The sequence below is a fragment of the Triturus cristatus genome, chromosome 5_1 (genome assembly GCF_964204655.1).
Source record: "Triturus cristatus chromosome 5_1, aTriCri1.1, whole genome shotgun sequence".
Lineage (NCBI taxonomy): Eukaryota > Metazoa > Chordata > Amphibia > Caudata > Salamandridae > Triturus > Triturus cristatus.
The window spans coordinates 232255205-232268255 of record NC_140587.1 but is presented as its reverse complement, the minus strand read 5'-3'; positions in this window follow the sequence as shown (position 1 = coordinate 232268255).

Below are 13051 nucleotides of genomic sequence, written 5' to 3'. Positions count from 1 at the left end.
ACATAAATTAACATTTTTAAAAATACTATTTATAAAGTTGTGTGCGGTGGGTTGCAGAGAAAGTGGTGTGGGGTGGTGGAGTGTGGCGGAGAGGTGAAAAGTATGAGGTGGTGCAGTTATATATAAATTGTAAAGGAGTATGTAAATAATTAAATAGATATCTGCTGTATGTTCTTTGGCACTTCTTGTCATCCTAGTGCTCATCTGTCGTGCTCCATCACGTTGCAGCACTGGGTCTGGAAGTTGTTAGTGGAAGTTTTGCAATTGTATGTTATTATTTTAACATAGTGAAGAAATGTGAAAAATAATTAAATCTATTTTTTGTTTTTCAGAATTTTTTTTCGTTTGGATTGAAATTTGGAAATGCCTAGAAGAAGTGAAAAAAAAAAGAAAAGAGAAGAACAATATATATTTGACGAAAAGGAAAGATCTTGAAGTAGAAAAAAATGAGAGTAGTAGAGAAACTGTTTGAGTAAAAGCAAAAGACAATTTCTGAGAAAAATATTACGCACATTTAATGAGAAAAACATCACACAAAGCAAAAAGAAGAATTTTTCAAGTAAGGTGAAGCAGAGTTCAATTTCAAATATGAGGAAAAGGAAAGATGATAAAGAAATAGTATCTGGTACACGGAGACATAAACAATTTCAAGAAATTCGGCAAAGACTTTTTCGATCTATAGTGATTCAGAATTTATTGAAAACATGCTGCAAATATAAAAGAAGAATGCTTCAATTCAAAGAGAAGCAGCTTATTGAAAGTATAGTGGATACTGCTTTCAATTTGAAACAGAAGTTGTTTATTTTGATTTTAAAGAGATTGAAAGTATTGGATAAAATAGTCAAAGTATTGAAAGACAAAAGTAGAAAAAAAAGATTTGTGAACAGAACCAACTTTTGTAAAATCTTTAGTGGACATTGGAGACATACTTCTAGTACTGAGCTTTTTTTAATGAGGAAAGTTACTTCCAGGAAAATAGTTTATCATTTGCAGTTGATACTGGAGGTCGTTGCTACGAAGTTCAGGATGGTGTTCCTCTTCCAAAGGAGGAAATGGTTGGTAGAAGTGCAGAAGAGTTAATAGCTGAAGAAGTGCAAGGGAAACGTCCACGAGCGCCTGTGTATAAGTGGAGTTGTAGCAGCATTTGTAGTATTCAACAGGAATCCATTGAAATTATGAGAAATTTGCTACGAGAATCTACTCAGAAAAGTATAAAATAGAAGATTAAGGGGCAGATTTATGTTCCCTGGTGCATCCCTGCAAATCAGCAAGGATGCGCCAGGGAAGATGCGTCACGCAAGTTTACCCTTGCGCCACAATAGATGTGCTGCATTTACAATGCAGCGCATCGTGGTGCAAGGATAAACAGATGTGTGACGCATCTGATGGCGGAAGGGTGGCGCATTGCTGGAGTTGCGTCGCAAGCACGACGCAGCTCCAGCAAGGCTTGGGGGTGCCCTATTGGTACAATGCTGCGTCAATCCTTACGCCTGCTTCAAGCAGGCGCAGGGATTTGACGCAGCATGGCCGGAAAAGTGACTGAGTGATGCGTCACATTGTAAATCTGCCGCAGCATGGCGCTGGCTTTGTGCCGCCGCTGCGTCACAAAAGTGACGCAACGGCGGCGCAAAAGTGACGCACAGGGCTTATAAATCTGCCCCTAAGATGTTACAAGGACTAGATCCATGTAATGTAAGAAAATATACTGAGAAGTATGGGCATTCTCTGGCTTGTCTTTCAAGAAAATTTTGTAAAAGTGTTTTTCATCATTTGAGGATGTTACCAGTACACCATTCAGAAATGCGGATCTTTGTAAAGACACTGTACTATGTAAAAAGTCCTGCATTAAGTTTAAGTGAACTGAATGGAAGTCTTTTATATGGTTTTTTATCGGATGTTCAAAAAAAGTGTGATGTTATTGAAATGCGATATTTTGGTTCAGAAGAGCAGTTTATAGAAAGTGAAAGTTTGACAATTACAGATGTTGGAGGAGATGAGAAAGTGATTAGCACTGATCAGTTTGAAGAAGAAATTGGAAAGTTTATTGTAGTGTGCTCTGAAATACCAAACTATGTTTGTGTTTGTTGTCGACGTACTCATTATAAAAGTCAAAGTAGGAATGTTGATTTGTATTTGAAAAGCGAAAAGGAGAACAATGGTAAGTGGGAAGAATTTGCAACTTACTTGTTTGTTAAAGGTCGATTTGAGTTAGGTAGTGATCAACGTATATGTAAATATTGCTACAGCAAATTAGAAGAGAACAAAATGCATGCTAGAGCAGTGCATAATAAGTTGGAGTTAGTAGCTATTCCGCAGGAGCTGGCCAAATTGAATACATATCAATCTGTTCATCCTTTTCAAACTATAATTCGGATGGAGACTAAAACAGGTAAACTGCCACCAACAGACTTGTAAAGAGGGCTGAAAGGAAGAGTGGTGTACTTACCTTTGGATTTTAAGCAAAACATTGAAACTATTGCTGGAAAGAAAGAGGAAGATGAGGCAGTAGTTATTTTAGTAAATGGTGTACCCACAAAGAGTCGGAAAATATGGCAAGAATTTGTGGATGTTAAAAAAGGCTACCTTATATCTTATAGAGAACAATATTTATTACAAAAATGTAAATGTGGATGAACAGGTAATACGTTTAGAAGATGATTTTGAAATTTCAAGTGGTCAAAAAGAGAAAGTGGACAAGTCAAGGACTGAAGAGATTTATGAACATTATACAGTATATGCTTTGCATTCAAAAGAAGTGATAGGAAGTAGCATTGAGTTATTGAAAATGAAAAAAGCACAGGGAACTCCAATGAGTGTATGGGAGAAAAGCTTGGAAGCTCGTTGTTTTCCACAGTTGTTTCCTACTGGAGAAGGTGGACCATATGATGACCGACCTGTACAGATTCCAGCTTCAGAATATCAGTCAACAAGATTATATTCTGAAGATACTAGATTTCGACAGTGCATTCCATACATATTTCACCTTTTGTTTGAAAGTGATCTGTGAATCATATACTTAAAACTGGAGTTCATGAATCACTTCTTTCTGCGAAAGAATTTGTGGAGAAAGTTCAATAAGCAGATGAAAATTTAGAAGCACAGTTAATCAATTTGATGGCATGTCAACGTGGAACAAATGAGTATTTGTATTGTCATCATGGAGAACTCAAGTGTATGTTACGGAACTTAGTTACACCAACATGGTTTGTCACACTTAGCTGTGCAGTGTATGCATGGGAAAATTTGCTTGAGTTTTTAAGAGAAGCGAATTCTAATATAAAAAATGTTGAAATAAAGACTCCTGGTGAACTGTGTTCATTGGATCCTGTAAATGTGTGCAGATATTTTAATCATAAGTTTCAAGGTATGATGTCTTATATCTGTAATACAAAGAATCCACCTCTTGGAGAAGTTACTGATTTCTTTTGGAAAAAGGAGTACCAAGCAAGAGGTGAACCTGATATACATGTGCTACTATGGGTCAAGGATGCACCTAAATTTGGAATTGATTCTGATGAAACAGTATTGTCTTTCATCGAATAGTATGTGACATGTGAGATTCCAAGAGAAGGAGGAGATAGAAGCTTGAGACAGCAAGTTTTACGTTTCCAAAGTCACCGTTGTGGAAAGTACTGCGGAAGAAAATACAAGTCTAAAGGAAAATTTTACACCAAATTTCGGTTTGGTTTTCCCCGTCCAGTCATTTGTAAAGGAAGAGTAAATTCTTTTCTTTCTTCTGTGAGGCACACAATAACTCGGAAATCTCCAAAGAATACCTACAACTTAAACGAACAGAAGTGTCAAAGTATATCAATAACTACAATCCAGTCATTTTAAAAATGTGGAATGCGAACATGGACATCCAGAATATTGCGGATAACTCAATTGCTGTTGCACGTTATGTTACATTGTACATAACAAAATCTAAAAAAACAGAGATGAAACAAATGTGGGAAGAAATTGCACATGAGAATAGTCTTAGCAAACAATTGTACAGCTTTATTTTGAAAATGCTTTCCCACCGAGAAATTGGATCGTATGTATGTTCAGACCGCTTATGTTCTTCAACTTTATGTTCAATTCACGAGGAATCATTCGGGTAAGTTTAGGTCTTGCCTGCAAACGAAATAGAGTGTTGAAATCATTGGAAGAAATTAAACAATTAGCAGCAAATGAGCCAGATAGTACAGAGATTCTTAAAACTAATATGTTGGACCCTCTGGGGTCAATTCCGATCCTGGAAAAATGTTCCCCGTACGAATCGTATCTGGATTTTTTACCGTACGAATCGTACAAGTCCCGTACAAACTGGCAAGTACGATTCGTATGTGAAAATGTCCATACGAATCGCATTGGGTAAATTCCCCGACACGTCCTCGGGTCGGAAAAGGTGTCCGACACGTCCCCAGACATTTTTACGTAGGAATCTGAAAACTGAAGTCCGAGCGCGCAAGTACGATTCGTACCGTCCGTCCGATTGTACAACCGTGTGGTAAAAAGACCGTCCGGAGCGAACTCCTATAGCAACCATGGAGACATCCAAACAGGTGCCCGGTATGCGCCGTCACCCCCCCCAGCCCCCTGTATGTATGCGCCATCCCCCCCCAGCCCCCCGTATGTACGCACTGTCCCCCCCAGCCCCTGTGTGTACGGCGCGTACCCCCCCCAGCCCCCCGTGTGTACGGCACGTACCCCCACCCCCGTAGGTATGGTGCGGACCCCCACCCGTGTATGTACGGCGTGTACCCCCCACCCGTGTATGTACGGCACGTACTCCTCAGCCCCCCGTGTGTATGGCGCGTACCCCCACCCCCATAGGTACGGTGCGGACCCCCACCCGTGTGTGTACGGCGCGTACCCCCACCCCCGTAGGTATGGTGCAGACCCACAGTGCGTAGCGCTGGGGGTCCGCACCGTACCTACGGGGTGGGGGTACGTGCCGTACACACGGGGGGCTGGGGGGGTACGCGCCATACATACACAGGTGGGGGTACGCGCCGTACACATGGGGGGCTGGGGGGGTACGGGCCATACATACACGGGTGGGGGTATGCGCCGTACACACAGGGGGATGGGGGGTATGCGCCGTATATACACGGGTGGAGGTACGCACCGTACATACACGGGTGGGGGTACGCGCCGTACACACGGGGGGCTGGGGGGGACGGCGCGTACATACAGGGGGCTCGGGGGGGGATGGCGCGTACCGGGCCCCCTATTCCGCTCGCATCTCGGCGTACTTCGCTTTTCCGGCACTTTTTGGGTGCCGTAAAAATATTGCCGTACGGACTGCTGTCGGTACGAATCTTACTTGCTGGGATGTAAAAACATGCCTAACTCCGTCCGGACGTCACGTCCGCGGTGTCCCGGATCACATTCGTATGTATTTTGCTGTCGGTCGGTGTTTTTTCCGACTCGTACGGAAATGGTGTTTCCGCACGAATCGTACTTGCAAGTTTGTATGGTGTTTTTACCGGAAACGAGGCGGATGGAGAAAACGCTCAGACCGACGGTTCGTACCCGGTTTTTCCAGGATCGGAATCGGCCCCAGAATATCCGAAAAGGAGTCAACATCTGGAACAGCTATGTCTATAAGAGCTACTTCAACATTACAGCTTCAAAAGAAATGTTAAAGAGAATTTAAAAGATGGAAAGTTTGCAGTAGTTGGATGTCATGGTTGTTTAGTAAAACATGCAAAGGGTAATCTTATAAACCACAAGAAACTTAGTTGTGAAACTCCAGATAAGCGAGAATTTTACTATTTAGCACTTCTGCAGCTGTTTAAACCATGGCGTAGTGAAAGTGAATTACTTGGAGAGTTTGACTGCTACAAAGATTCTTTTAATGCTTGTAAAGGTAGCATTCAATGCCAATTTTCCCTACATATTTATGTCACTGACCATGTCATCAGTGATGTAATATCTGACATCATTAGCAGTGCATTGCAGGGGCGTGAGTTATAGTTAGCTCAACTAACTATAACAGGCGAATTTCTCTGGTTTTATATAAGTCAAGTGTCCAATTAACTATAACGACCCTGAAACCTATGTTTTTTTCAGTGAATTTCTAAGGTTTTTTTAAATGTTAATTCCTAACTATAACATCCCTGAAACGTATGGTTTTTTCAGTGAATATATATATATTTATATATAATTTTACCAGGCAATTTTGTTAAATATATATAAGTATATATATATATTACACAACACCTGCTCCCAAAGGAAAAGAGCACGCACACGAGGATTGCAGGAATGGGTCTTCCTTATTGCAATGGGCCTCCCATGACCAAGCTACTAGGAGAGAAGCGTTTCAGCTGTACCAACAGCCTTTGTCAATCTGGTGAGCGCCATTTTTTTAGGTCTCGCCTGACCCAGCGCTTGCGCTGGTCTGGCGAGACTTTAAGTAAGGACTTCAAAAAATGCTACCGCTAACCACAGCTTGCAGTGCATGTGCGCGGGCGCGCGCTTGAGCAGAGGCACCATATGGCGTGATTACTGCTGCGCGCGCACCACTCGCGCACATGCACTGCAAGCTGTGGCTGGCGGCAGCATTTTTCCCCCGATCACTTTCACTTTGGCCCCGCAGTTAACTTCCTTGTTTTCCTCCTGCTTTAAATACGAGTGACAGCAGACAGACGATCCTTTCTTGTTCTCTCCTTGAATATTGATCCAGTGTCTGGATCACATTTAACAGATACACTCATGGGTGATAGCGTCTACGAAAATACAGGTAACATAACATGACACACACACTAACTTCCCTCGATTCCTTTTTTGATTAAACTCATTTTCCACCCTTACACAAAAAACATTCTTGTTCACAAGGCTCCCTCTGGGTACTTTTTCAACGACTCTCCCCCTTTCCCCAAGCCCTTAGCCTTGCTGAGGTAGGTGAGGTTTAAAATTAAAATGGGACACAGACGCAGAGTTTTGGAAACAAGGAAATATATATCTCTGTCTCTATCTATCATAATATATCTCGATACGGCTAGTGCTTGACATAAGGTGGCCATTTGGCCCGACACACAGATTGTATTTTCAAATCAATTGCTTTGATTCAGTTTGCGTTATCGGCATCGTCTACACAGCCGGCCTGTAAAATGTCACCTGTGGACGCCAAGGCCTTAGATGGTTCGTGCTCTCCCGTTGTGGGCCTGATGTCACGTGCACTTGTGTTGCAATGGGTGCTTGGCACCGGCGTTGTTCTCCATGTACTTGCATGGTTTGACTACTTAATGCTGGAAAATTGTGCACAACTAGAGGCAGGCGGTTGAGGGTTAAACATATGCCGAATCTTGGTACCACGCTACCTAGATTTGGTATACCTGAAAATAAATATATATGATTTGTTTTTGAAGCGTCACTAGAGAAGCTATTTTTTTATGTTCCCCTTCTAGCTATTTTTTTTTTTTAATTGTACTCGCATTCTTTCTCACCTCTGGGTGGTTAAATGGAGTGATATCACGTCTCTCTTTCCGTAGTCACAAAAGAAGGCTGCGCAGAATCAAGTTGATTCCATTGTTGCCTCCTGCATAAGCTTGTAAAAACAGGATTCCTAGGCTACTCTTTGATAAAGCACTCAAAATGAAGGTTTGTCGCCACATCTAACCATGCAGGAATACACTGCATTGCTAACTTCAGTTGGTTCGGAATATGGGTAGCTAGTGGTTGTTTATTAAACAGCTATGGGTCATTAATTGCTCTGGGAGCTCATGGCAAGGGTGTTGCTGCTCTTGGGGACGCCATCTTGTGGCGCCCTGGGACCCACGCCCAGTCTGTTAAACCTTGCAAACAGGCTGCAGCAAGAGCTAAGTAGAGTGGATTAACGGGAAGGTTTTTGTGGAGCTGGTTGGACGAACACACCAAGGCACCGACTTGCCAGTGTCAGACCTGGTTACCAGAGTTCTGTTTTTTTAATTCTTGTATTCGTGATGGCCTAAAATAGCTCAAATCATAAACCTGTTAAAAGCAAATACATTGTGAACTCTGTGTTTCAAATGGGCAATGTGCATGATGTCTATGTTGGTTCAAAGTCATTGATCACCTTTCTCCTTAAGAGTTTGGGATGGTGAATGGCAGGAGTAGTCCAAGTAAGTTTTTCTGTTAAGCTAGGCAAAATTTGCTTACAGCCTTTGACACATGTTCAGAACAGAGAATAACGAGCTTTGTTTGGAGGCCACTTCTAGGCTGTGCTGTATGTAGTCCTTGCACCTTTTAGAGTTCTAAGTAAAATGCTTCTGGGGCCATACGTCATGTATCTTTCCATAGAGTGATCCATTTACATTCAAATGCGAAAAATATTTTCTTTAGAATCATTAGATTAGTCTAGAATTTTAGAAAGTATTATCTTTCTAACCGTCTAACAGAAAGATTAAGGAAAAGGCACTTTTTACAGCTGATACTTTGTTGGTATGGGAGGAGGATTCAGTTGAACTAACTTCTTAAAAGATTGTTTGCCCTTACATAATCTCTTAATATTCAGTTCTGATTAGCAGACCAGACCGGATGTCGTGATGCAGGATTCTTTTCTGCAGTCTGTGCACTTGATAAAGGCCTGGCTGACGCTTGCACTTTGGTTATCCATTGATAGATTGGCCTGTGTCGCATAGAAATTTCCGAGCTGCGGATCCTCTCTGCCCTGTCCTTGCTGTGCTGCAAGGCGACCTGATGTCACAGTCCTTTCATATTGTTCTGTCTTCACGAAAATATATCTGTAGTCACTTGGAAGGAAAGCCACCCTTTTGTTCCTGTGTCGTGGGTGGGTCTCATGATTGCTTCTGGTTCTTGTTTGACTTTCAGCGATATTACTGTTGCGTGCCAATCCCGTGTGTTAGTTGTCCTGCTTCCCAGATCTGCACTTTAAAGGACGAGCGGAAAGCATTAAACATGTATTCCCCAAATATTGTAATGGCATTTTACACACCGGCTTCTGGTGCCAAGGAAGGCCTTGAAGGGAGAAGTTCTTACACTGTATGTTGTCTTACGGCTGGAGCGGTCGACCTCGAAGCTGGGGAACTGGGTTTGAGTCTCGGCAACGACGCTCAACATGCTGTGATTCCGGGCAAATCACTTAATCCCCCCCTAACAAAAATTAAGGTGTCCTTGTGTTACGAAACTTCTTCTCATGTAAAGCGCTCTGATACCTGATATCTTCTTGTCTAATTTGCGCAATAAAAAGAAAAACAAGCATTGGCATAGCCAATAGGTCTCGCCTTTGGGACCTTATAAGTATTTAGTTATGCAGCACAATATCCTTGGTGCCACGACACCAACTGTTGCATGGCTAAACACGTATAAGGTCCCAAAAGCGAGATCTATTGGCTATGCCAATGCTTGTTCTTTCTATATATATTATTACATATTCATAGATACTGTGAAAATTCGACATGCTAATACAACATTATATACACTGCCTAATGTATGAATATATTCTGCACTGTGCGAACTGATATCAAAAATGTATGTAGAAACATTGTATGACTAATTGGATAGTACATTTTTTATCTGAGTATATATACTCGTAAACGCGTAATGCTAATTGTGGGTGCCTGCTGGAATAACAACTTGTGTTTTACTTTACTCCCGACTGGAGGGCTTGCTTACTTACACTGGGAAGACGGTATGAGATGACTTTTGGAACAGGTATCGGTGACTCCGAGATCAAGCCCCGATTCACTTGGCTGAGGCGTCCTCTCGTCAACTTTCTTTTGAGGTCATCTAGTGCATGTTTAAAGGACGCCCGCCGGCTGCCCATGGTCTGCAAAAGATTTGGTGAAGCTTGGGCCACTGCACACTCAGGTGACTCAGTTACTTGTGGAGCAGGGGGACCTGCCAGCAAATAACTTGCAAGTATCGGAAGCAGCCAGAGTTTGTTTGGGTTAATTAAACCTGACACGACGGAGGAGTTAAGAATTCATTACACGCAGGTACCCGCATTATGGATTTGTTTAAACGAACATGAGGACGTACATTTTTCACAGAAATACGCATTTAAAATGTTAAAAAGCCCTACATGGAACTGATTCCTTATTGAGCCGACAACAGTATTGTTTTGCAATTTATTTTTGTGAATAAGACCTTGTGAATGTGACTCTAAAAAACGAAGGACATGTCAATACTTACAAATTCAAAGCAAAGCATTGTGGACTGGGTAGTTCCAAGAAGTGGTGACTAAGTGATCAGTGACCCACTCAAACATTTTGGCAATTTGGAAACATTTGGGACATATTTTTCTTAGAGAAAGGGATTTGGACTGATCTCCCATGTTTAAGAACGTTATATTTTTATAAAGTATCCACTGCGAGTTTGCATGCCAGACCTTCTTCACTGTTTGTCAGCTAAGCAGTATTTAAACAACCGAGTAATGGATCCTCATATTTGCATATGATTAAGACAATTCGATCGAAACGTGTAATGCTAGTTGTGGGTGCCTGCTGGAATAAAAACTTTACTCCCGACTGGAGGGCTTGCATACTTACACTGGGAAGACGGTATGAGATGACTTTTGTAACATATATATATATATATGTATATATATATATACATATATATATATATATGTATATATATCTTTGTATACTGCTCGTTTCAATCCCCAATCTCCGGAATATGAAGCAGGCACGGACCACGTTTCTGTGCAGTAGATTTATTTCTTTAGTCGGCCATGACGCATTTCGGTCTTTCCTGGACCTTGATCACATGACAGAGCTCTCTGGCTTCAACCACCATTTTATAATCCTTAAAGTGACAGTGCATAGTGAAAAAAAACAGCAGCAGCAGCTTTGACCCAATAGACAGTGAAAACATACTAACCATGGAACCAGTTAGCACATTACATTACATCTGTTTCAATAAACATTTACATATAAATATTCAATATGTATGGATAACCACTTGATGATTTTAGAACACTTTTGATTATAAATACTAATCAATAAATAAATAATTTAAGTCAATAAATAGGTTCATAAAAACTATATATGACCAAATGGATATTAAAACATGATAAAATATCTTTTTAATTGTTTCAGTGATAAAAATCATTGTATATAAAATGGTAAATCATTTGATAATTGTATAAATGCAAATAGCAGTCATTTAAAAATTGTTTATTGATCTTGTTAGGTTATCACTCCTGTCCATGATAGTTGTTGTAATCAGTAATAATGCTGTTTTTCATGTAAGTGCAAAAAGGTGCTTTATTTCGTGAACTCACATTTGAGTTTGGACCTATTAGGTGACCTATAGTTGTGAAAGCAGGTAATAAAACCTGCCCTAGAGTGTAGTAATAAATAGAATTGTGATTTAAAAAACCATAGTTGTTTTGGTTAAGGTCTGGCGGCAGCCTGCAGTTACATAATTACATTGTCACAGTTTTTCTATTTGTTTATTGACATCTGATGTATCTGATTTGGAGCAGTGGGAATAGTTTAAAGATTATTTCAAAGTTGAATCCTTCCAATGTATATAAATCTTAGTGGGTAATATTGCATGTATCGTAAAATCGAGTTGGTTTGTAATAAATAAAACCATTAAACCCATTCGTTAAACCACATCAAATAATATATGGTGCAGGAGGGCGGGAGGGAACAGTTTAAATGCAAGTGTTAAGGTCTTCTGTGGTATTAAGGCCTCCAGGCGTTTTGCAATCGAGATTGATGATATATCTAGTTTCCAGTTTGCGCAAAGTGCCCTCTCTGTCCCCTCCTCTTCTGTTTTTAGGCACCAAATCTATGCGATAGTAGGACAAGTATTTTAAGTCACTGTTATGTGTTTCGCGACTGGATAGGAGGGGTCTCTGTTAGTTATAGCTCTGAGGTTCTGTAGTATTCTTTTATTTGCAGGGAGTTTTGTGCTGCCCATATATCTAAGATTACATGTGCACTTGAGAATATACACAGCATAATCCGTTTTGCAATGTAATGCTCGACTTATTACCACCTCCCTGTTACTGAAGGGTGTCTTGTAAGTTTTCCTATTTATGCCATATTGACACGCTTTGCAATTTTTGCATTTAACAAACCCTTTTCTTTGCGTGAGCCAATTCTGGGTTTCTACCACCTCAGGGCTGCTTGTAACTAAACTACTACTCATAGAAGGTGCCTTCCTGTACATTACACCCAAAGTTTTTGGTAAGAGCCCTCCTATGGCCGGATCATCTAGCACTATAGGCCAATTGCGCTGTATTATATTTCTGATTGTTTTGTGTTACTGATTATATGTAGTAAACGCAATTGGTGTGCTTCCTTGTCTTTTTCTGATTTGTTTGACTTAGTTGTTAAAAGAGTCTCCCTCTCTAGTCTCATAGTTTTGGCTATTGCTGCATCTATTGTTTTGATGTTATATCCTCTTGCTAAAAATCTCTTTTTGCTTTCTGATTGTGCTATTTGTAAATCAATTGAATTACTGCAAATACGTTTGATTCTTAATATTTCCCCATAAGGGATACTGTTTATCAGATGTCTTGGGTGGAAACTCGTAGAGTGAAGCACCGAGTTTCCTGCTGTTTTTTTCCTAAAAAGTTTTGTTTCCAGTTTCTTGTTCTTTACAAAGACCTCTACATCCAAAAAATTGTGACTATCAATTGTTGCCGTAAAACTCAAATTGATCTCATTAATGTTAATACTTTTTACAACCTCATTTGCTTCAGTTAATGTGCCATCCCAAACAACAAAAATATCATTAATTTATCTAAGAAATAGTTTCATGTTTTTGTCCATTGTTTTCTTGTGTGTCACTTTGAGGACCAGCTCCTCCCACCAGCCCATGTGTAAACAGGCATAGCTGGGGGAGAAGCTGGCCCCCATCGCAACACCACATACCTGTTGATAGTACGTTTTATCGAACAAAAATACATTGTTGTTTAGCCAAAATTGAGTTTGATTGCTTAACATCATACAATGTGCAGAGAGTCTTGATTTGCCTTTGTTCAGAAAATATTCTAGTGTCCTTATACCGTTCATGTGTCTTATGCTGGTATAAAGTGACAGGACGAAACGCGTTGGCTACTAGGAAGGCTACTAGAAGAAAGAATATGAAAATAAAGAACAAT